The following is a 27,171-nucleotide window of genomic DNA, read 5'->3' as shown; positions in this document are numbered from 1 at the left end:
AAAAGTTACAAAAAGTGTGTAATGTGTAAAAAAAAAAAAAAAAAAAAAAAAAAAAAAACATCTGTTTGACGGATGAACCATTTTGCATTTAATGACTTATACGATGAACTAAAGACTAGATGTTTTGAGGGGCAATACTATTGCACAGAAAACTATAAAATAAATTTTGAGCAACAATACATCAGCAACTGATAATGTAGGAAACCTCAGATAAATGTACATAATCAATTGCATGAATGTACCAAAGCAATCACAACTTGTTCCAACCCATTCTCACTCCAAAGGCGTCAAAAACCGAAGCATGGTCAAGCGCCCCTAGCGTCACTTTTATGACGCCAAATGTGCCTCTCGGCGTCGAATATCGAAGCACTACGACCTTCATTGCTTTCAATGGGAAACTTTTGGCGTCAGAATTCGACACGAGGACATGAGATGTTTATCGCTATGAAATCACGTTCAAGAAGTCTCATTCAGCACACATCGCGATACTTGCTATCAGTTCCACAGTTTGGGTGAGTAGTCGTATATACGCTCTTTTAATGCCTTTTATAAAATGTATTCTGTCTTATTTATTAATCAAATTAGTGCCATATGTTTAATCGCTGTATTATATCGGTCATCCGCGGCTGTCTTTGAGTTTCATTGCGTTTAAATAAATGAACACAGCTGCTAATTAGTCTGATTAAACTCTATCTGTCACCTGACGTGCCATAGACCTTCGATCCGTTTTATATCATTATTAATTTCAGGATTAATGATGTAAGTTGTATTTGTAGTAAAATCATGGTAATCACGACACTTACAATAGTAATAAATGAAATGTGAAGTTAAAACACAGTAAACAGGACATTAGTAACTGTAACTGTAGTTTTACTATGGTATATTAATAATCAATACAATAATCACCAAACCAGCTATGTTTGTATCACTGTAATGTTAGTGTTTTTATGTGCTTTTATATGACAGATATCACAGTAATCATATGTTCTGTAGCATGCTTTCAATACCTTTTAATGTAAATAAAAAAATAAAAAATCTAATTAAAAATAAATAATAAAACATGTATTTTTCCATTTTGCAGTTCATTCATATCAGTTTATATTTATATATATATTTATATTTATTATATCTAAATATTTTGCTCACAGATCATTATTAACATTCTTTATATAATTCAATTTTATTTACTCTCCCCATTTTATTATTTTTATTTTTAGCTGAAAAGACGTAAAGGCAGTCAGCCCAGTGGTGTTTCTGGAGAGGGATTCCTTGAGAAATGGAGAAGACAGAAAGCTGTGGAGGCAGATATTTGCAGCAGTAAGTATGTGATAGTTTGTCCCTTTTATCAAACATTCCTGCTGTTATAATTTGTACAGCATTTGTTGTTTCTTAAACTGTTGCACTGTCCAAATACCCACACTTGCCATCTTTGCACTTGACCACTTGATTACTTATTTGACGTCTTTCCTGTATTTTGCCTAGTGTTCGAGTGAGCATGATGACCACAAGTGTGTGTCGAACTTTTCATGACCTGATGACTGTGTTTCCCAGTCCTGATCCTGGAGAAGCCCAGCACTGCACGGTTTTGGTGTCTCTCTTATCTGCCTTGGAGTCTTCACTGATGAGCTGATGAGTTGAATCAGGTGTGTTTGATCAGGGAGACATCTCAAATGTGCAGTGTTGGGCTTCTCCAGGACCAGGATTGGGAGCCACTGCCTTATGGGACACTTATGTGTTTACAGAGATTTTTAATATCTAATTATCAATATTTCACATACTGTACATTGGACAGCTTCCCATGACCTCTTGTGAGATCTCAGCAAAAAGTCTGACGATTTATTCCAAAACATGATGCATGATGGGATACACTAAGCTTTGTATAGTGCTCCGGAGCAGTATTGGAGAGGTTTAGTGTGTGTTAAGGACGCTGTGCTTTGGCATTATTAAGACCGGGGACAGTCTCGTTCACACACTGTCACGTACACACACTCTCAAGTGGCCAAGACTGCAAGTGTGGGTATCTGGACAGGGTCAAAGTCTTAAAAATGATCCCTAAACACATCACAGTCTTAATAATCCAGTTTAACACTTGTATGATATTGTACAAGCCCCAGGACGGTCTCATCTGACACTATCAAAAGAATTCATATGACTATAGCTTGCTATTAATTACTTGCTTTCAATAATGGATGCATTTAACATTTAATTATACAGCATCTTTACAGAGGCTGCTTTTATGGTCTAAACAAAACACAGTGTAATGTAGAAGTTGAATGTAATTTAATATTTCCTTCCTTTCTGTCTTACAGGATTGTTTGAGGATAACGCTGTAGCTCCATCATGCACAAGGACTCACCTCGTTAACTCTTTATCCCCCGCACACACAGAAATGGTCCCTGGATCAGTGATTAGACTTTGCAGTGGTTTGATTTTTGCAGAAGATGTAACTTTGTTTTAATTATAAGCTCATAATGAATACATTACAGAACCAGTGATGAAAACAATAGTTAAAAATAGCGCTCCATATTAAAAATATATTGCACACTTGACATGCATGTCTTTATGGTGTTTTTTTGTGAGTTTGAAACATTTACATTGTGTTGTATAACATTTTGGTCACAACACTTTTTCCAGTGTTCTCTGAAAGACATACTGTATTTACTGTTTTGTTTTTTAATAAAAGCATTTTCATTTGCATACTGAAAATAGTTAATGTTTACAACATAACTGCCTTTTTATTCTTTATGGTGGCAAAAACGAGCTTGGTGACAGAGGATGCAGTGTAGTAATTTGGGCATGTTGTCTTTAAATGAGTTTGTCATATAAATAAATAATGGAAGATCCTTACAAAAATATGCATGTTTATTATGCTTTATGTATTTATTTGTTCATTCATTCATTCATTCATTTATAATTTCAGTTTTTATTCCTAGAGTTCAAATGGTGGAGAATGGTAAATAACAGAAAAACAAATGTGAACAATTTTAACTTTAAAACACAATGTAATGTAATATACAATGTAAATTTTAGAAGCATGTCATTTGATTAGTAAATATATTTGTCTTTGGTCAAAAAAAAAAAAAATACAAATCTTAAAAATGTGTCTTATATTTATTATAGAGGAATCTGTCTGTTGGATACAACTGCGACTGCTGGGCATGTGCACATCAATATTGCCCAATGTTTGTCAAGCTGAACAACGGAGGAAGGTGAAGACGTTAATAAAACAGAATCTAATAAGTAGCAAGCTTAATCTATTGTTAACCGAATCTATCCTTTCAGCCGAAAAACGAAAGACATCTGTCATACATGGATAAGGAAGTGTGACGCTGCTGCTCAGCTTTGATGTCATTGGCTATGAATTTTCAGGACAGTCTGTGGTTGGACTATCTTTTAACCCATATTAAACAGCGCATCATGTTAAAAAGTATGTTTTGCTGCTATCATCACATTAGTAATATATTAAGTCAACAATGAAGTGTTGCTATCTTGACAAAAATGACATCTTAAGCGAGATCCTAATCCTAACCCTAAGCATAACTTCAATGAACTACAAAAAACAGCCCCCTAGTGTTGCCTTTGCATAGATAGAACGACGGAGGCTTGTGGGAAATGTAGTTTAAAACTTTTTATTAACGAAACGAAATAAATTATTTATTTTAAGGAAAACTGGATATCTAAATATGTTTATTGTGCAAACCTCTATGATATATTTGAGAGGCAGGCTGAAATGTGGTATTTTACAGTGAGCAATATTTAAAATGCCTTTATGTCAGCTTTCCATTTATTTCTGAAAACTGAGCTCAACATTATTTTATCAGCATAGCATAAGTAATAATCCTGCCCATTTTCTCTTTGATATGTTAATTGGACTCTGATTTACAGCCATTTGAAATGTACAGTTTTGGGCTCTTCCGGGGGGTGCTACTGGGCCCCTGGCAGTAGAAGGTCAGTAAAACCTACATATATGTATTCTCCTCATCATGGACAACAAACTGAGCTGAGTCACATTTATATCTGACAGTTTTCACAGTCCTCTGTTTTCTATTCTATTCATCATGACTATTATACCTTTTGACAGGACATTGTGAGGCCATCTGATGAAACATTGAAAAATTAGAAAGAAATGATTTAATAATGAAAATAATAGATTATTTATTTGATTTTTGAAGTAAATGGCAAGAAATATAATGGATGAACCTGCAACAACTTGCCTTTATCTATTCCCCACCTGTAAAGCAGTAATCAAGGACAATGTATACACATTGTGATACTTCACTATTACACAAGGACAAATTCATGCAGTGCTAAGAATATTAATTTATATATATATATATATATATATATATATATATATATATATATATATATATATATATATAACTATTTAGCAAAAATCAGTGTAAAAATGTCCTCCTCACCCTCACTGTATCTTGCTCCTCAGGTGCTGGACATCAGTAATGTGCCTGCTCTTGGTTTTAATGCAGTACAAGATCCACATTGATCATTCCTGCTACATTCTCAGTTATCCCTCAATTGTTTGTAACAATAAAGCCCATGGCACCACCTTGTAATGCAGAATAATTAATCCCGTAACTCCCTTTATTTCACTAAAAAATGTGCATATTTGTTACTAAAATATAAAAAAATTACTTTCTGGTGTACTGATGTCCCAGATGTTATAAATCCGATCAAAAATGTTTATGTCTTAAATAAAAAAATAATCCCAATAATTAATATGTTGTTTTTCCAAGTCTAAAATAAACACATATGAGCCTACCTAGTAAAATGATGTATTTACCAAGAATCTTCAGAACACAATATTCACCATTTTCATTTTATTGAAGCATAGACTATAAAGTTGATAAAGTAGCATCAAGACAAATAAGATTCAATGAAAATAATTATCATCAAAAATATATTAACCTCATATATAAAGTTCACACAGATGAGTGATGAAATGTCCTTAAAAGTCACACAGTCCCATCCAGTCAACTGTGATACAGATCATGTGATACATATAAGACATGAGATACTGTTCCAGAAAATAATGATTCCCATCATCACATCTAAACTGGTTTCATCTCCCCATCGTGTTCTTCTCTCATGTCTGGAAACAGTTTGTGGTTGATATCCAGCACTGATGTGGTGTAGCTTGTTCTCAGCCAGAGGATCTCTCAGTCCTAAGATCCCAGACCTGGTCAAAATGAAACAAACAATCCAGATGAAGTTGTTTAATGGACAGAGAGCTCAGCTTATGTTCTGTGTGATTTTAGCAGTGTGAGCAACTATGACCCTTGTAGTACTGTACACTTACCATTCTTCAAGCTGTTTTGAGACCTTTTGAGAAGCTTTTTCTCTGAAGAGAATTTAGCACATCCTCTTCTTTCACTCCTTTCAAGAGCATCACTTGGTCAAAACCCCTCATTTGGCTGATGAGATCATCTGTACAAATTAAAATACTGCAATAAAAATTTAAGAATTAAGAAAAAGTTACAGAGGAAAAGGTCTTGCTCATGAGACTGCATTAGCATGTGTAGTTCTCAGAGACTCTAGAATTCATCTATTGTTGCAGTAAATGTGTTTTCTTCCTCTAGAATCTTTCTCCAAAGTTCCTGACTTCTCTCACAAATGTGTTTTAGTCTGTGCAGTGTAAGGCCTGGCTTCAAACCAATCCACTATCAATTCACAATTTATAACATAACATTTAGAAAACAATGAAATAATGTCAATTGGTGTTTATATCAACTAAACCAATTTCATGATACTTGTCTACTTTTAAAACAGGTGGTGTGTTTTTAAAAACATAATATTAAAAATGTCCAGTCACACTTTGCTAACATGCTGTAATTCTAATATTATAAAAAGAAATCAAGGCTGACATGACCAGTTCTGTGAGAGATCATCATAAAATGTTGTATAACACAGCATTGCTTCAACACACACATACCAGAGGACTTCTGTTTGTTTGAGCACAAGATGGCCGTCTTCATTCCTCATCCTGAGCAAATCCTTTCCTTGGTCTTCCTTCTCTTCTGTGAAACAAGAAAATCTCTACTTACTCTGTGTGCAATTAATATTGCTCATTAAACATAATTAAGTTAATTTAAAGTAAGATTCAGACCAGAGCATTTGATGAGTAAATGTTGATTAAAAAAAATATTCTAAACAAATGTACCTGGGAAGAGCTGATCATGGCAAGATTCGCTGAGACTCAGTAATAGCTCTTTTAGTTTTTAGGAAGGTTTGTGAGGGTTGGCTCTTGAGTGAGCTGTTGAGCTTGATATTTTAGACCTGAAAAAGAAGAACAGCATTAGGATTATCCTCAAACAATCCTGTAAGACAGAAAGAAGGAAATATTATTAATTACGTGCAACTTGTACATTACACCTCTGTAAAGATGCTGTATAATTAAATGTTAAATGCATCCATTATTGAAAGCAAGTAATTAATAGCAAGCTATAGTCATATGAATTCTTTTGATAGTGTCAGATGAGACCGTCTTGGGGCTTGTACAATATCATACAAGTGTTAAACTGGATTATTAAGACTGTGATGTGTTTAGGGATCATTTTTAAGACTTTGACCCTGTCCAGATACCCACACTTGCAGTCTTGGCCACTTGAGAGTGTGTGTACGTGACAGTGTGTGAACAAGACTGTCCCCGGTCTTAATAATGCCAAAGCACAGCGTCCTTAACACACACTAAACCTCTCCAATACTGCTCCGGAGCGCTATACAAAGCTTAGTGTATCCCATCATGCATCATGTTTTGGAATAAATCGTCAGACTTTTTGCTGAGATCTCACAAGAGGTCATGGGAAGCTGTCCAATGTACAGTATGTGAAATATTGATAATTAGATATTAAAAATCTCTGTAAACACATAAGTGTCCCATAAGGCAGTGGCTCCCAATCCTGGTCCTGGAGAAGCCCAACACTGCACATTTGAGATGTCTCCCTGATCAAACACACCTGATTCAACTCATCAGCTCATCAGTGAAGACTCCAAGGCAGATAAGAGAGACACCAAAACCGTGCAGTGCTGGGCTTCTCCAGGATCAGGACTGGGAAACACAGTCATCAGGTCATGAAAAGTTCGACACACACTTGTGGTCATCATGCTCACTCGAACACTAGGCAAAATACAGGAAAGACGTCAAATAAGTAATCAAGTGGTCAAGTGCAAAGATGGCAAGTGTGGGTATTTGGACAGTGCAACAGTTTAAGAAACAACAAATGCTGTACAAATTATAACAGCAGGAATGTTTGATAAAAGGGACAAACTATCACATACTTACTGCTGCATATATCTGCCTCCACAGCTTTCTGTCTTCTCCATTTCTCAAGGAATCCCTCTCCAGAAACACCACTGGGCTGACTGCCTTTACGTCTTTTCAGCTAAAAATAAAAATAATAAAATGGGGAGAGTAAATAAAATTGAATTATATACAGAATGTTAATAATGATCTGTGAGCAAAATATTTAGATATAATATATATATATATATATATATATATATATATATATATATATATATATATATATATATATATATATAAACTGATATGAAAGAACTGCAAGATGGAAAAATGCATGTTTTATTATTTATTTTATTATTTTATTTTATTTTTTTTGGATTTACATTAAAAGGTATTAAAAGCATGCTACAGAACATATGATTACTGTGATATCTGTCATATAAAAGCACATAAAAACACTAACATTACAGTGATACAAACATAGCTGGTTTGGTGATTATTGTATTGTTGTATTGATTATTAATATACCATAGTAAAACTACAGTTACTAATGTCCTGTTTACTGTGTTTTAACTTCACATTACATTTATTACTATTGTAAGTGTCGTGATTACCATGATTTTACTACAAATACAACTTACATCATTAATCCTGAAATTAATAATGATATAAAACGGATCGAAGGTCTATGGCACGTCACGTGACAGATAGAGTTTAATCACACTAATTAGCAGCTGTGTTCATTTATTTAAACGCAATGAAACTCAAAGACAGCCGCGGATGACCGATATAATACAGCGATTAAACATATGGCACTAATCTGATTAATAAATAAGACAGAATACATTTTATAAAAGGCATTAAAATATACGACTACTCACCCAAACTGTGGAACTGATAGCAAGTATCGCGATGTGTGCTGAATGAGACTTCTTGAACGTGATTTCATAGCGATAAACATCTCATGTCCTCGTGTCGAATTCTGACGCCAAAAGTTTCCCATTGAAAGCAATGAAGGTCGTAGTGCTTCGATATTCGACGCCGAGAGGCACATTTGGCGTCATAAAAGTGACGCTAGGGGCGCTTGACCATGCTTCGGTTTTTGACGCCTTTGGAGTGAGAATGGGTTGCTTGTTCAAAATAATGAGAATCTGGTTTTATGATGTGTATAAATGACTAGATGATGTGGAGGTTGTATAAGTAGCTTTGAGAATTTCATTTCTGATCTGAAAAATGCACCAAAGCGACTGAGAAAAACTGTAATAGCAACACTCTTAATTTACACCTTTAACACTCCCCCACTAAGAAAACGCTCTTCATGTGGCTCAAGAGGCAGTCGGCCGAGCGGTGACAGGCTGTGGTGAAACTATCAGTCATCGCTGTCACTTGACTGCCCTCAATCTGTCTGTGCAGCTGTGACAGTGACTTCTGAAATAACACGCTGACATCTACATGAACAACGCACGCATTTAATGAACCTTACATAGTCAAAGGAAAACATTTTTGCATGCTCTCAATGCTCTTTTTTTCTCTCTTTTCAAGGAAGGGAGATCAGGGGCATTTTTTTCTTCTCTAGAGATAAAATGCACAGTCACTGGAACCAAAAAGCATCATAACTTAAAAAAGCTCGGAAAAAACACTGAGAAAAACATCTTGTGAAAAAAGAAATGTGCTTAATTTGTAACTTGTGTATTTTAAATCTTTAAAGTAATCTTTAAAAATATACAAATAAAAAAACTATTTGCGCATAATATTAATTAAATAAAAGGACACTTAAGTGTACTTCAAGAGTTCTCTATTATGACTATGTTTCTTAAGTATACTTGAGTAAACTTAAATATGTAAAAGTTTTACTTTACAAACTATGTTTAACTTTACATTTTAAATCATATTTTAAGTTTTATCATGCTTTAAATAAGTACAGTTATTTGTAACGTGTAGCACGTTAAATATTTGATTATCATTTGAACTCATTGAATTCATTACAAATGTTTACACAAAAAAAATTTAAGAAAAAACTGTTTTACTCATTCTACTACAAAACCGCTTTTTTACAATTAATTGTGAAATTTACAAGCAATTTCTGAGCAAAAAATGGTTTCAAAGCCTTTTTTTTTTTTTAGAAACCATAGTAAGTGCATGTAGTTTACTAATATTACTGAGTACTTACAGTATGTGTATAATTACAAAAGTAACAAGGATGCCTATCTATCTATCTATCTAGAGGAAGCCTCTCACTTTGGTTTGGATGAAGAGTTAAAAACCTCCTAAAGCTTGAAAAAGGTTTGTTTACCTGGACTGAGATCAAGAGGCGAGATGAAGAATCTAAAAGAACATGACTGCAGGCAAGGAGATATTTTAAACTTTCACTTTCAGCCAGTACACAGAAATAAACCTGGATACTGAACTTCATGAGAACATCGTAAAAAGGGAATTTTTGCAATTAAAGTAACAATGTGAGAATCCTTTACATTGACTTTAAAATCAAGCCAGTAATAGGCAAAACCATTAAAGTGATAGACCCTGGAGCAACATCATGCTGCTTCACAATAGAATGGCTTGTTTTCTCATACTTTGCTCAAACAAGTAAAAGCTGCTGACAGTTGCCATATTGGAGCAAAATAAACGGTTAGTGTCCCTGTTATTATCTCTCTTAAACCCAGTTGAACGGTCCAAATATCTGCTAGTGTTCAGCCTCTAAGATAAGAGGCAAGTAATTCACCACTAAGGCTCAGTAGATGAAGGCTGGAGGTTAGACATTCCATGCTGACGATTTTACTCCCATTTTTAACAATCAAGATGACCTCTAAGTTGTGCTATGCTGTCATTGCCAGTCAATCGCAACGTTTGTCCTTCCAGTTCCAAATTAGTCTGAGGTTGTTTTTCATGTCCGTGGGTCGAAGCGACCCCAATACCAATAATGTGATATTTAGCCCCTAAAATGCGAATTATACCAAGGCAACCCTGATAAAAAAAAACTTCTATTTTAACCCCGGGAAGCAATTTTTATGGGGGAACCTCCTGGAATCGCGATTAGTTTTGGACTAGTTTTGAGATGAAACTGGGCAGGATTTGTTGTGAAAACCTGGCAACCCTGATTTGAATGCACGTGCTGGAGATATTCTTCTAATTACAGGAGCGTCTTTACTGATGAGATGTGCATGAAAATCGGATTCGATTTTTTGAACAGCCCTACTTGATTCTGATTGGTCAGTTGAGACATTCCGAGGTCTGTTATCCCTTGATAACAACAGATAAAAATTCATAACTCAGGCTCATGCGGGTAACTGAAGTCGGCGCTATACGCTTGCTAGGAGCAGGTTTTTATTTTTATTTTATTTATTTATTTATTTATTTTTTCTTGGTGGAAGCTTTGCGTTTGTTTAGCTAATATAATATTAAAACTCTTTAAATATTAAAAGTTATGTCATCCTGCTATTGCGGACTCGCTTTCTCGTTTCATACAAACGCAGCTGCTGCCATATTGCGATTTATTATTTTGTACACGGTAATGGATAATAAGATACTGTAACTAACAAACTGGTAAGATTTTAGAGAGAGAAATAGAAAGCAAAAACAAGCTTTGAAAGTGTTCACACTTCATTACTGACATAATAGTGGGAATTATGCAAAATGTGTCAGCAGCATTTGTAATCTTTGGCAATGGAATAAGGAAGGTGGTGATACAACAACAAAACGAGTCAATTTTCCCAAAAATGGGACAATAAATTATATTCTATTCTACTCTATTCTATATGATGGTAAATGCAAAGCTTCAGTCAAAATCCATGAAATCCAATCCCTATTGAAACCCAGTCTCTACTGACAGAAACACACATACACTTCAAACAGGAACACCACAGTGTAAGCACGTGATGTAAAAGTAACAGGATGATAAAACAATCCTGGGAAATTTGATTTGCTTTTAATAACCTAGCCACCATTTGCCCGGCTCGAGGGAGAGAAGCAGGCCAGAATTATCTTATGGATGCTGGCAGCATCTCCAGTCAATAATTAAAAAATGGCAGGGAGCAAAAGAGACACTACTCTGCGATCAGCGCTATTCTTAGGGGGCACATCCATAACCCGACACACAAACACACACACGCACACACATCTATGCCCCTGCTGAGTCGTCTGATGGGGAACGAGCTACAGTAAGGGCCTTGGTTACATCACAGGCATTCAATATGTCAGATTATGGAAGGCAGATGGGGCCAAAAGACTTTGATGAAATGTAGAAAATTTGTGTCAAAACGCACTGTTCATCCGCATTAATACAGTTATTTTGTATGTGTAGACAAGCACATTCTGCCTGCATTAAGGAGTGAGTTTTCAACATGTTTCTTTAGTATGCTCAAAAATGCACAGTTTTATTGAATTAACATGAATTTGAACTTGTTTCTTAATGAGTGCACATTCTGGCCATGTTTAAATGCGTAACACTTCTTAAGGCAAATTTACCTCTAGATTTACCCACATATTAATATTTTCTTTTGTTCATTGCGACATTGCTTTAATGATATCTTCCGTGCAAGAGTAAATTAATTTGTTACACTGTAATTTAAGACTTTTTTTGTTTTACCTGAGAATGAACATTGAACTAACAGACTAAAAATGACATGATAAATCATGAAATACTGACATCATACACAATGTACAGATGAACATATAACATCTGATGTTTGTATACATGCATACAGGTGTACGATTATGACATCATTCATGCATAAACATGACGTATGATGTTTGTTTATGTATAAACCAATATACCATCATGTCACATATGCAAATACAGTCTCAAATATAGCAATTTAATTGGAAGTTGTGCATGTTATCACATTAATATTGACAAACAGTGCATGCTGACCCAGTCAAAATACTTTTGGCCCCTTCTGCCTTCCATATCAGATGAGCCACTGACACGAATACCCTGCCCTTGACTGAGCTGTGAAAATGGGGATGCGATCTCATGACTGTGTGTGGTAAATCAAATCCATCTATTCATGACTCTTCTCACAGATACCGACCGTGTTGTTAACCAGTTTGTCCGAATCTCTCACCGCGTGCCTTTTCATTTGCACAGAAATCGGTCGCTGGCACAGATCGAGACGTTAGAGCCTCACATGCTCAGGCTGGCATGGGTCCCATTGTTGCATCTGCCCATGCAGGGCCACCGGGTTGTGACGTCACAGAGGGATAATTTTGGGATGACGCATGCTGGTTCTCCTTGTGGAATCATTTTGGCTGCACGGGTGAGATTCCTTCCCTCCATTGTACTTGCGTGAAATGGAAGTTATTTTGGGAAGAGCATGTGCTATATAAGGCAAGTGTGACTATTGGAGAGAGACACATCACTAGGGTAAAAGACAACACTTTCCATTTTCTCCGAGCGTCTGTCTGCCCCTGCTGACTTGGAACAGAGAAAGGGGTGTCTAAGAGCGGAAGTGGTGGTTATGGTAACTCACAGTGAGACTTCTGGCTGTAAAGCAAAGCTAATTATAAAAGGTAAAAGACTGGCAAATACAGGCTTCAAACAGTATTTAATGTGTGCTTAAAATATAGCACCAGGGCAAAAATACACATTGTCTATTTTTATCATTACACATACTAACACAGTATGATTAACACGTCTGTACACTAATAAAAAAGGTTAATAAGGTAACACTTTAGAATAAGCTTCCATTAGTTAATGTTAGTTAATGTATTAATTAACATGAACAAACAATGAATAATACATTTATTACTGTATTTATTCATCTTCGTTAATGTTAGTTAATGAAAATACAGTTATTCATTGTTAGTTCATGGTAATTCACAGTGCATTAACTAACGTTAACAAGCACAACTTTTGAGTTAAATAATGCATTAGTAAATGTTGAAATTAACATGAACTAAGATTTATAAATGCTGTAGAAGTATTGTTCTTGCTTAGTTCATGTTAACGAAAGTAGTTAACTAACATTAACTAATGGAACCTTATTCTAAAGTGTTACCGTTAATAATAATAAAAAATGAAAGAAATAATGCTGATAATATTATAATAAAATCTTATAAAGATGATATATTGTCCTTGTATGTATATATATATATATATATATATATATATATATATATATATATATATATATATATGCACAAAATATCCATTCTATCTGATTACTAGGATTTCTTTAAAATAAATTCTGTATTCTGTACAAAATTATTATCGGCTCAGTATCGGCCAGAATTTACAGTGCCTTCCAAAAAATATTTTTTCATTATTTTGATTATTTGAAAGATATCAGAAGAATAGCTACAGGATACCTTTGTTTTGAGTTACATTCTATGATGATCACATCTTCTCACATCCATTTAGACTGAAAAATAATAAAAATATTGTTTAGCTTGCATATATATATGCAGTTTATAGTAGTATTCTTTTCAAAACACTCACTACTTACAGTATGAAGCAACTCTACAGTTACAGCCTCGTCACCAAACTGACCACATAGCATCTTAATCATGTCCAGAGTATCTGGTGACAGAATAATATTTCTATTTATACCGTGGTCACATAGACTCACTTACTGTTGGCCATTTTATCATGTGAGGGATTGACACAGGCTCATATCTGTGACTCCGGCACCACCAGCATCCACATTTACAGGTTTCTGATTGCAACGCTTTGTGAGGAGGTTGCATTTTTCATTCCCACAGCTCTGTGTAAAGCGATCCCATCATTCCTGCAGGTTGAAGCCGAAACTGTAGCTAGAACTTGTCCCTGTGTAATATCAGCTGCACTCTTTCAACTCCACGTGTTTTTAGCTCATATTGTTTCTGGCAAATAGTTGAGGAGTTGACCAGACCAATCACGGTCATACTGTACCTGTTTGACAGCCATAGTTCTCTGAAAGCAGCATCTGAGACATTTTATTTTAAAAATCTATTACAAGGAACCTATCAGGAATGTGAGACGGTGACAAAAATAGGTCAATATGACTTGAAAATTGTATATATTTATTTTCCTTAAGCACGTCTGGTCTAATTGTGCACGTTTGACAAATTAAGCCTTGTGAAACTGAAGTGTGCTCACTGAATATGCTTATTCAGAATTTTAAAAGTATATATTTTAAAACTGTACTTGCAGAAATTATACTATTAATGTTACAATGCCATTTAAGTGACTTAAAAAGAGACATTTTCAAGATTGTTTCTTTACACACTTAAGTACACTTTTAAAAATTGTCATTGTTTTAATAATTATTATTTTAATGATCTTTTGTCAAGTTTTCAAGAAGTACAGATATATATATATATTATAAACAAAACATATTTAATGTATGACATACAAGTTTCAATTGAAAAAAAAAGTATATTATAGTTATTTATGAATATTTGCCAGTACATTCAGCAGTACAATTAAACCATATTTAAAAAACTATATAATTAATTATGAAATTACATTTGAAGATGTACTTAAGTCCATCTTACGTTGACCAAAAAAAAAAATATATAATAATAATTTCACAAAAAAAATTCGGCTAATTGCATTTCATTTAAATGTAAACTGTAATACATTTTCATGCAATTAAATTTATACTACATTAAATTTAGACTTAAGGGTGATTTTAAAGTATATGATTACTGTAATAAGCAGTTTTTAAAACTGAGCTATGTTATCATAATCTTTTATCAAAAATAAATAACTTGCCTTTTCAGCTGACATCACCAAGGCAACTTTTCACGATGCCTGATGGACTATTTAATCCCATTTCATTTGAAATATGCCACAATACAAGCGTAAAGTGAGTTTTGTTGATTTAAAAGCCTGGCGTTATATCATTTCACAATAATTCATCCCTGGAGCGATGCCCCACAGTAGAGTTTGATTCAAATCCGGAGGCGTCATGATTCAGAAAATGAAAGCATGTTTTCACAAAAACACAAATAAAAAACATTTGAATGAGTCACAGTTTATAATCAGTCAATATGCAATAATTGGCTCCCACTACTGAAGATGTCATAACGAAGCACAGAGGAAACAGTCAGGGAGTATCATGATGTGTGTGTTTGACATACAGCTGCGCATCACCTCTGGAGCAATCTGTTATTCTGCAATCAGCATCCTCTGAGGCCGAGCAGTAATAACAGGATAAAAGTGAGAGAAAGACAAAAAAAAAAACCATCTCAAGGCAGAGAATATCAATGGTTTAGCCCGGGAAAAGCCACATTACACCACATGTACAACTCTCGTCTAATCGTGGGCAAATGCAGGCTATTTACAGGAGCAATGAGGAGGGTAATGACAAAGTAATTTTGACTAATTTCGCCTGGCTCTTTCTCCCGTTCTGTCTGATTGTGTGAGAGCCTTCTGCATCATTACAGTAACATCTGCAGTGACTAACCGAGCGTGCATCACCCCGAAAGAGAAAGGAAAAGAGGGAGGGAATGGAAAAGTGACGAGTCGTGGGGAGAAAAACCATGCAGGATGGATTTGCTATATAGATGCTCAATGTAAACATTGCCTCCTGCCGTCAGTGAATGGTATTAGGTAAAGTAGAGCCGAGCTTAAAAACAACAATTCAACTAGATGAACTAGACAAATCAATCCTTGCTAAAGGAATCATTAACCCAAACATTAAAATGATGCTGCTATTAACTCCCCTACATTGTTTCAAACCTCTATGACTTTATTTTCTGAGGAAACAAAAGCAGAATTTTTTTTTAAAATGTCGGATGTTCATTTCCTGTCAAGCTCCGTTATGACAAAAAAGCATCATATATGTGGTACATACAACTTGTTCACTATGTTCCAAATTGATGTGATAGCAATGATGTGAGACCAACATTTTTGTTCATTCACTAATAATCTTCTCCTGATTTGGGTCCTTAAACTGCTGCAACTGCATCAAATCAGAGAATCAAACTCAAAAAACGAAGCAGTCCGATTCATGTTACTTCTCCCTTGTGAAAAATTATTGAATGTGCACTTGTATTTCAAATTTTAAAACGCATATTTTAAAAAAGTACTTGCAGATAATATAATATTAAACTTAACTTAAGTGTACTTATTTTCAGGCCTTACAAGATATAGGTGACTTCTTTTTCTTCAAAAGAATAGTGAAGAAGTTTTTTGCTGAAATAATGATCCTTGGTGATTCATAAAATGCTAGTCAACAGCTACCGTTATTTTAAGTGTCATAAAAGCATATACAGGCAACACAAAATGAATACCCGTGGCTCCTGATGATGTATTGAGGTCTAATAAAGTGAAACGATCATTCTGTACAAGAATTGCACTTCTTAAAGAATTATTTTGATGTGTTGACTAACATACTAAAGCATGTGAAGTACTTGATTATGATTTAAAATATAAAATACATAAAATTCTACTTAATTAGGTCACTTGAATTTTAAAGTTTAGCTAATTGCGTTTGATATAATTGTAAACAATAATACATTTTTATTTAGGTTTACTTAACATGCAATTAACTGTTAGAAAACAAATCTTAATTAAGGTATTTTAAAGAATGTTGGTAGCCAAACCATTTTGGTTACCACTGACTTCAATTATATGGACAAATAGACATTTCTTAAAATATCTTTTAAGTTCAGAAGAAACGATATGAGGGTGAGTAAATGACAACATTTTTATTTTTGCATAGACTAGCCCTTTAAAATGCCTATAGTTTGTAATATGGCTGCAAAATGAAATGAAGTTGAATAAAAATTGACACAATTTTCCTATGAGCAAACTATTCCTTTAACATTCAAATCAGCTTCCCTCCCAGCTACATGAAGCATTAGATACTGAATGGATAAACTAGTTCCCGCATAATCGCTGACTTGGTGCCTCGCAGGATGATGAGTCAGTAAATTTCAGCGGCATAAACAAACAAAACCACATTTGCAGCCATTGTCTGTCGTTTAACCGGCTTTGTCTTATTCCAGTTGGAATAGACTTGATTGGCAAAATTCATTATCGTTTCATCTGGGCCGTTGCATTTGCCATCTTTGCATTAGGGGTAATGCTGTTTTTTTGAGTTTCCACAAAACAATCGGCATCATACCTAGCAATTATTCTTTCCAGATAAAGAAGCCAGAGGTCAATAAAAAACACAGGGAAGTCATAAACACACAGGCTTTGTTTTGTTTCCATAAATATTTTTCATGCATTTCTTCACAAAAACACCACAGCCTAACCTTTCTGCACTACATATTCCTCTGTGAGCAAGAAAATAAGACTTGTAGCTGTGCGTCTATTTATCATCCAGTCCATGTCTGTACCTTAAACAAGCAGGGTGGAGAATGGACACTTGAAATGGAGCGACTCGACTGGCCTCCTTCATTCTGCGCTCTGGGCCGAGCGTGAACACCTCATATCGCAGCGCACACATGCAATCAAGGCACAAGCCATGGGAGAATAGGCTTGTGTTGAACATTTTCTGCTTCCTGTGAATTTCTGGCCGGATCCCAGTGGTTACATAAGCTTGGCCATTTGTCTGTTTCTTCTCTCCAAACACGGTGGAACAGGTGCCCGTGAAATTAAAGTTGGTCTGTTCAGACTTGTTGTGAGAAAAGAGTCTGACAGAACTTCCTGTCATTGAGGATTTAGCAACAAGAGAGTGAGCCACATCTGAGCTGTCAATAGATGCTCCAGCTCCTTAGACCTGCCAGAATGTTTCTAGGACACACATCTTTCTGTATTAGCTTTTCATGAATCTTTAGGCAACAAACATTTACATTCATGCATTTAACAGACATTTTTTATCCAAAGCAAAGGGGGATTGAACCCACAACCTTTTGCACTGCTAACGCAATGCTCTACCACTGAGCCACAGCAGCATCATTAATGCAATAGTCAATTTTCAAATAGGTACTGTTCACATCAGAATTTCATGTGATTCATAAATGCCTATATCGCAATAAAATAGTTTTGATAAATGTATTTTTAATGCATTTTGTCTGCTTAGTTAGTTCAGTGACAAAATGGCCTTAAATTAACATTCTGTCATCATTTACTCACCCGCATGTTATTCTAAACCTATATGACTTTAATTTATTGTATAAAAAAAAAAGCTATGTTGTAGAATGTTATAGTCCAAATATTGGACCCCATTGACTTTCATTGTATAGACCAAATAAATAAATAAATAAATAATTCAAAATATCTAATTTTGTCTTCCACAGAACAGAAGCCTCATAAAAATACGTACTTCTGTGGACTTTTTATGCAACACCATTTTTACGCACCTTACTGAACGTTTCAAAGATAAATTTCCACTAAACACATGTTTAATACGTGAACCCTGGCACGTTTTTATAACATTGAAATAGCTACGGATAGCTGTGTTTTTATTATGTTGCTTCTGGTACGTATTGCGTCAGTTCAGAATTCAAATATTCGAGGACTGTCGCTAATGTCCATCTCTCATGTCCATCTCTGTACTCCGTCAGCTACCAAACAAACCTTCCATCTATGAAAACCCATAGATATGAAGCTGGATATGTGCGATGCTAACGTTCAAAAGCATCAGTTTTCAAATCTCCCAGCATATTAATATTGTATATTAATAAATATAGCATGATTTTCTTCAAGTAATTGTATGAATTATTAATCAAAACTTTGCATGTAAATTTGTGTGAAAATTAATAAAAGGTGTCTTTTAAATAATAAATAATAAAAAGAGTTTTACTGCCTCTAGTGTTCTTGCTAAAAAGTGCACCCAGGTACGTTTATGCCATGAGACCAGAAGTTTGAAAGTGTTTCTATTGTTAACTATGAACAAATAATTAATCAATAAATATAATTGTTCTTAAACTGAAATTAAAACTCACTAAAACTAAACTCAAATTTATTGAAATAATTAAATGTAAGACTGAACTATACAGTACAGTTCAAATTATAATCAAGTACTGCACATGTTAGTGATGCGCGGGTCGGGGTTTTTTCCAACACGCGGGTCCCACTTTTATGAGATTATTTGGCCCGCCCCAGCCCGCCCCATAAATAAAGTAAAATTTCTTGACCCGCGCCAACCCGCCCCGCGCATCAGGGACATCACGGAAGTTACGTTGATACTTAGACCTTCGTATCATAACCTTATCAATATAGGCTATGGGTAATTGCATTATGATGATTCGTTCGTGAACAAGTCTTTTAGGTGAACGAATCTTTCTTGTTTACGTAATCCACTGACCATAGACATAGACTAATTTCTTGCTCAGTGAAGTTCCTCCTACAACAGGGCGCGGGCGCAGTGCTATTAGCAGTGCATGGGCAGCTCGTGAACAGCTCTGTGAACTGTTTCATCCTGACTTGTTGAATGTAGTGAACGAATACGATCTTCTCGTAGATGAAAGAGTTGAATGAACTGATAGATCTCGTTCGAGAATAAAATGAATGAGAGTATACAGGGTCAGTCGGCCAAGCATGTAAATCTCGATCAGCAATCACCATGTACAAAGCGCAGTTATTGGTGCACATACGCTTGTTTTCATATTTGGAATACAGAACTTAACTCCACGTTTAATCCCTGATAAAACCTTGTGCTTTGTTAATCTGAACAATTTATTTAGACTATTTATTTAATGCGATCATGCACACACATTAATAAAGCCAAATCAGTTTTTTTTCACAAGTAAATACATTCGTTGGCTTAAGACATAACACATAAGTCACTCTTTTTCGCCAACTGCTGGCGTATTTGTGTAATATGAAGAAATGGTCACTGAACGAATCAGTGAATGTATCATTTTGGTGAACAAACTGAAAATCAACGAATCTCTTGAAAGAATCAAAATTTTCGCTACGGATATTGAAAAAAAAAAAGTTTTTAGTGACCAGCCCCGCAATAAAGTGCCAATTTCTTAACCCGCCCCAACCCGACCCACAGGTTATGGGACGACCCGCGCATCACTAGCACATGTGCCTTTGTATGTCAGTCAAAACTACTAAATAAGTGTACTGTACCTCTTCAGAGCGGAACGGGTTATTGTACACATGTTCTAGTTATCACCTGTTGACAGAGGAAAATTAAAGCCCCCTGTGTTCTCTGAAGCATCAATAGCAAAGAATCATAAAGTTCTGTAAGTCTGTAAAACCCTCTTAGGAACCTGTATTTACACAGCTTATCATAATCAGGATCCATAAAGAAGAACTTTAGGAAGAGGTAAACAAAAAAGCCCTTGAAAACAACAGAGGCTTGGCAATCTCAAACAGAGTGGTCAACCAAAGGGACACTTGCCCCAGCTTTTTCTGTCTTCAAGTCTGAGACGGAGGCCATCAGCAGAGATACATCGTGCTGTATCACGAGTGCTCAGAGCTCACAGTGTTATCGAGAGATACAGTGGCATTCTATCATGGCACAGTTGAATGCTTATTATAGATTCTATTAAGATGGGCCCAAATTGGACCTCTCCATCAGGTCCGGCACACCTTGTTTGTTTTAGTTCTTGACAGTGAGGTAGAACGGCTTTATTAAGCTCCTGAAAGATAAAGAAGGAATTAAAGACACAATGAAATTAAAGGTTATTACTACTATCACTTATTTCTTGTCAGCAAAGTAGGCAGAAGAGAGGATAAAGAAATGCTGAGGTCAAGCAAACTTGTTTAATGTGATCACTTGAGAAACAAAGCCACCTTGTCATAAGCATTTAGCAGAGTTCAGGTGAATATCGCTTGCTTGACTATCCGAGAACATTTTTATGAAACAGTTTAAAAATATTAAAGAGTTTTGTATTACTAAAGTATTTTAGTTTATTGTTTTATTGATTTTGTTTTAATATGTCTTTAGAGTTTCTATTTCTATTTTAGTTTAAGTTATTTTAGTATATGAAGTTAAACAGTGTTTGTGTTCCAGTTTGTGCATTAGTGGTGGGGACTTTTCCAATTACTTTATCAGCAGGTTACATCTTTACGACATGTGACTGTCCTGAGAAAGAGTGAGTGAGTGAGTGAGTGAGTGAGGGAGGGAGGGAGGGAGGGAGGGAGGGAGGGAGGGAGTGAGTGAGTGAGTGAGGGAGGGAGTGAGGGAAGGAGTGAGTGAGTGAGTGAGTGAGTGAGTGAGTGAGGGAGGGAGGGAGGGAGTGAGTGAGTGAGTGAGTGAGTGAGGGAGGGAGTGAGGGAAGGAGTGAGTGAGTGAGTGAGTGAGTGAGTGAGTGAGTGAGTGAGTGAGTGAGTGAGGGAGTGAGTGAGTGAGGGAGTGAGTGAGTGAGGGAGTGAGTGAGTGAGTGAGGGAGGGAGTGAGTGAGGGAGTGAGTGAGTGGGTGAGTGAGGGAGTGAGGGAGGAAGTGAGGGAGGGAGTGGGTGAGTGAGTGAGTGAGTGAGTGGGTGAGTGAGTGATTGAGTGAGGGAGTGAGGGAGTGAGTGAGTGAGTGAGTGAGTGAGTGAGTGAGTGGGTGAGTGAGTGAGTGAGTGAGTGAGTGAGTGAGGGAGTGAGGGAGGGAGGGAGGGAGGGTGGGAGGGAGTGAGGGAGGGAGGGAGTGAGTGAGTGGGTGAGTGAGTGAGTGAGTGAGGGAGGGAGGGAGGGAGTGAGTGAGGGAGGGAGTGAGGGAAGGAGTGAGTGAGTGAGTGAGTGAGTGAGTGCGTGAGTGGGTGAGTGAGTGAGGGAGTGAGTGGGTGAGTGTGGGAGGGAGTGAGGGAAGGAGTGAGTGAGTGAGTGAGTGAGTGAGTGAGTGAGTGAGTGAGGGAGTGAGTGAGTGAGTGAGGGAGGGAGTGAGTGAGTGAGTGAGTGAGTGAGTGAGTGAGTGAGTGAGGGAGGGAGTGAGTGAGTGAGTGGGTGAGTGAGGGAGGGAGGGAGTGAGGGAGTGAGGGAGTGAGTGAGTGAGGGAGGGAGGGAGGGAGTGAGGGAGGGAGGGAGTGAGTGAGTGGGTGAGTGAGTGAGTGAGTGAGGGAGGGAGTGAGGGAGTGAGGGAGTGAGTGAGGGAGTGGGTGAGTGAGTGAGTGGGTGAGTGAGGGAGTGAGGGAGTGAGTGAGGGAGTGAGGGGGTGGGTTGTGAGTGAGTGAGTGAGTGAGTGAGTGAGTGAGTGAGTGAGTGAGTGAGTGAGTGAGTGAGGGGGTGAGTGGGTGAGGGAGTGAGTGAGTGAGGGAGTGAGTGAAGGAGTGAGTGAGTTTAGTTTACCATAAATGTTTGTCAATACATTCAGCAGTACAGTTTTAACCATATTTCAAAGACAAACTAAGTAATAATTACAAAATAAAATATGAATATGCACTTAGTATTTAGATTATATCTAAGATTATTATTATGCTTAGTATTTTATTTTTATTTAATTCAAATTAACTTATTTTCAAAATGTGTTTATTCTGGGATAAAGAATTAGTATGAATTAGTTAATTATGAAAACAACTACATTTAACTGGTTAAAAAAAAAAGTATATGAACATGGTTTATATATGACTGGCTGTGGAAAAATGTGTGTGTGTGTGTGTGTGTGTGTGTGTGTGTGTACACATATAAAGTAATATTTATAAAAGAAAAATAGCAAAAATATTTATACTATAAATGTATTAAATACTAAAAATATATAAGTATTTTTTACTCATATTAACAAGGATGCCAGTAGAGAGAGGGAGCAGCTAAAGTGCGAGCTCATTCACTCTTTAAGAGCTCATACTGTTCTTTGCATGTTGATGAAGCACTGCTGTATTTCAGGACTAAGACAAGTTCAAGCTACTATAGGGCAGATGGGAAGTTTTTTTTTTTTATTATTATTATTTTGGGAAAAAGTCTTGACTTAGTCGTGGCTGTCACCCCAATTTCATGACAAGGACAACCAGAAGATTTTGAACTGAATGTGAGTTTTATTTTCAGGGAAGTTGGCCGTCAAGTCATGAGAATAGTTTGTCACACCTACTCAAACTTTAAGGTTAATGTCATTTGACACAAAGCCAGAAACCTACACACAGTGACACTTAAAGGGATGCTGGGGAAACATATTACAATTTAACAGGCCAGTTCCTGAAGCATTAAACACATCTCTCGTCCTTTATTAGCTGCGATCATCCAATCACAATTTAACACCACAACATTCATAAAACGTAAGAGCAATACTAACAGTGATGGCTGGTCTTGCAAGCACTGTTCCCCAAATGTGTTTGTATTTATGAGGGTAAGTATGTGGAAAAGCAGGTTACACTGCTGGTCCTCAGAAAGGATTCATCGGTTCCCCATGATGCAACAGGCCCGCAGGGAACCCTGCTTTCCTTTCCAGAGGACAGAGAGAAAAGATGCAAGCAGCAGCCCAGAAAAACAAGGCCAGTGTTACTCTCTTACTCTCTCACACCCTCTCAGGAACAAGGTGATTTCTTGTTCACCCGAAGATATGATCCGCATTTAAATATTTCTCTCCTCAGTGGCAAATAAAATATGCTGGGAGTTACTGAGAAATAATATAATTGGAATTTTTATTTTCAAAAATGTTGTTCTCTATTAGGTGCATACTGCAAAAAGTGGTAGCAACACATCCCATCTGTCACAACACAACTGATACAGAAATAAGAAAAGTTTAATGAAGTCCAGTACAAATATCAAGTTCTTGTGCTAATGTTAGGTGAAATGGACTGAAGCTTGATGTTTGTATGGATATCCAACAACTGCTGTAAAGACTTTCTTGAACTGATAAAGCCCCCGCAGCCACAGACAAAGTCATTGTATTACTTTCCACGTTCCCAATCCTGGTCATATGTGTCAGTGAAATAAGACTAAATGCTCCCTGGGCTTCGGTTCTCCCTCTGGAGATGGAGTGATAATGTTCATTTAAAGTTTGAAGACCCGCTCTAAAACGAGGCATTAAGGAATAAGCTAGATTGATTGAGGGAATAATTGGCAGCTTATTTCTTTGGCAGCAAAGGAAATTCTTTATTGATGATTCCGTCTGAAGCTGCAAAAACATCCCAGTTTCGCAGGCTTGGATTAGCAACAGCCATACGAATAGAATAACGGAAGGAAGCTTTCGTCCTGGGCAGATCCATTGAGGTCGGTAAATCATCAGCATCAATAATTCACAAGTACAGCCTGTTTCTCTGATTCTAGAGGTCTATTGTCCTCATCTCGAATCACGCTGAACTGAACGCGGCCGAGCATCTGCAGCGTCAGCAGGAAGTTGATCTCTGGTTTCTTCATGAAGCCGATACCAGCTTGCTTCAGTGGATAAAAGGCATTAAATAACTGATGTGGGATCAGGGCTTCACTATATGTAATATGATAAAGATTGGAAAAATTGAGTGTGAGTGAGAGAAAAAAATAACATTTGGACTGCCACATGACTTCTTAAACAGAAAAAGAATAAAAAGAAAACTTTTCACTCTTTAACAGTTTTTTAAAGAAGCTTGTAGCTGCCACTGAATGAAATAAAAAGGTAATTGCGACTTTTTATCTCACAATTCTGACTTTTTTCTCAGAACTGTGAATAAAGATAAAAACATATAATTGCGAGTTAGTGAAATAAAGTCACAATTGCATGTTATGATGTCAGAATTGCAAGATATAAACTAGTCAGCAGTCAGGACTGCGAGAAAAAAAGACAGAAAGGTGAGGAAAAGTCAGAATTGTGACTATATATCCCACAATTCTGAGAAAAGTTAGAATTGCAAGAAAAAAAGTTTATATCTAGGGTGGCCATATGCGGCGTTCATATGGGACACGTCCCTGCCAGGGTTTTATTAGTCCCTAAAATATCCAGGTTAAGGCAGTGTGCAGGTCGATCGTTGTGTGACATTCATGAGGGCTATAGAGAGCAGAGCAGACGCTCCTTATGCTTTCGAATCACTCTCGTACCTACTTTGGTGTCTTTTTTGATCAGTGAGCAGCGACGCTTCAAGTCAAACGAACAAACAAACACATGTACATATTTGCATCGCTTTGATCATTCCCTGTAGATCTCACCTTCTCACGCGCAGCCCCACGATTGGTTGATTATGTACAATACCTGCATGTTATTGGTCAAACTGCTTTGGATGTTTTAGGCGTTATTAAAATCCTGGCCAGGATGTGTCCTGTATGAACGGTGCATATGGCCACCCTAATAATTTATATCCCACAATTCTGACTTTATAACTCGCAATTGTGAGATTATATCTCAAAATATGGACAAAACTGTAAGATAATGTCACAATTACTTTAATCTATTTTTAAAGTAAGAGAGTAATGTTTCACCGCCAAAAACATCCTTTTCCAGAGAACCTAAAATCATAATTTTAAACTTTTTTTAAAACCACCCTGACACAGCAACATTTGCTCAACCAATGGCAAGAATTTGGAGGCGGGCCTCTAAGTTTGACCAACCAATGGCACAAAGGGGGAGTTGTTATGGAAACATGTTTAGAAACAGTCATTATTGTGTTTACCTTTATTCAAACAACTAAAAAAGGCAGTGGAACATAAATGTTCATGTAATAATGTGAGAAAGAGAAAAATTCCATCTAAGTAAATTATTTTCACAATATTCAAAGCCCCTCATTTCCCCCAGTGCAACTCCCCAGTGTATTTAACAAAAAAACGAACAAAAACTACTACAGTAAGACAATTTACAGTGAAGCACAGGGACCGTTTAAAAAACAAAACATATTTCAATCATTTTTGGCCAAACTGTCCTTTTAAGTTGGTCAAAAAGCACTTTAAAATTCAGCTAATTGCATTTAATATAAATTTAAACGAATAAATGTTTATTTGATTGCAAACATTACATTCAGTTCACACTTAAGTGCATTCTTTTAAGTATATTGTTCATATAATGAGTATTTACATACTTTTAAAAATATGCTAATATGTATCTTTTTCACAAGACAATGCAGGCTAAATCTTATTTCATTCTACCTATTTAAAAGAAAATCAGACAGCATACATCAGCAGTTAATATCGGTTTATTCCTGACTGATTACTAAAGGTTAGACCGACATTGCAACCATAAAAGCAAAGAAAAACATGTCAGTAAATAGAAAAATCTCAGTTCAGTAAATAATATTCATCTCAACTAAGCAAAACAACTGCACATTTACCCCTACAAATCAAAGCCAGTCCCCAAATATTAAAACAGAAAAAAAATCCTAGTTGGTTAACATCAGAGAATCGTCACTGGTTTTGGTTTGCCGGAAGCAACCGTTCGGGAAGTGTCACATTTAATTTCTCCGTAACATCAGGGTAAACAAGCACGGCGCTCATGGATCTGTTAAAAGGCGAGCCTCGCTTTAGAAGGGGAGGAGAGGCGTCTTGTTAAGGATCAATTTGTGTGGACAGCCGTACAAATGGCAGCGAGACACAAAGTTGTCTTTGGCATACACCGCCGTGATTGATGGCAGTACACCTGCGCCGTAAATCCTCCTGACAATGCTGAGACGGATCTCCTGCACCCACCCCATCCCGTCTCCCCACAGCTCTCACATTCATTCTTTCTTTCCTTTTTTTAAACAGACATCCAAAACACATCACTCGCCCCCACGCTTTTATGTTAGGCATTGTAATGTGCAAACACACACAGCAACACATAAATATGCTTATCAGACACTTTATATGTAAATTCTCAGGGAGCAATGAGTGGCAGGGAGTTTATATCGTGAGGCTGTTACAAAAATTAAAAAGCGATCCTTAGTGAATACCAAATGAAGGCATTTCCGGAGTGGGGAATAATCTTGTGTTTCCTTGCAACGATCTAATCTGACAAAGACTGTAGGCAGGCTGAAGTTTTTAAACCTGAAATTCACAGTGGAAGCGGTTTATTCTGAGGAGGCATCATGGGCATCTTAATCAAACATATTTGTTCATATGTGCCATCTTTGTTTTATATAAGGAAGGTCACGTTCCTCTCTTAGAAAGGGGAAAATATCCACAGCACAGAAAACCAGAAGTTGGATAAAAAGAGGAACAGAAATGAAATTATGAATGAAAGATATTTCTGTGCATCAGAGACGAATAAGAAACAAAGAGTCT

The 27,171-nt window shown here is 36.4% G+C and overlaps 1 long non-coding RNA gene across 1 annotated transcript; it reads right to left on the bottom strand.

Annotated features, from left to right (window-relative positions):
* Positions 1-4,935: 4,935 nt before the first annotated feature.
* On the bottom strand, positions 4,936-8,392 carry LOC128016455 (uncharacterized). The gene is made up of 6 exons (XR_008184178.1): positions 8,143-8,392; positions 6,975-7,400; positions 6,179-6,294; positions 5,951-6,035; positions 5,318-5,445; positions 4,936-5,197 (listed from the first exon to the last, which is right to left on the bottom strand). It is a non-coding gene; the product is annotated as an uncharacterized LOC128016455 (long non-coding RNA).
* Between the last annotated feature and the right edge of the window lie 18,779 nt (positions 8,393-27,171).

This window comes from Carassius gibelio, chromosome A7 (assembly GCF_023724105.1).
Source record: "Carassius gibelio isolate Cgi1373 ecotype wild population from Czech Republic chromosome A7, carGib1.2-hapl.c, whole genome shotgun sequence".
Classification (NCBI taxonomy): Eukaryota; Metazoa; Chordata; class Actinopteri; order Cypriniformes; family Cyprinidae; genus Carassius; species Carassius gibelio.
This window is presented reverse-complemented; position numbering and strand designations above follow the sequence as displayed.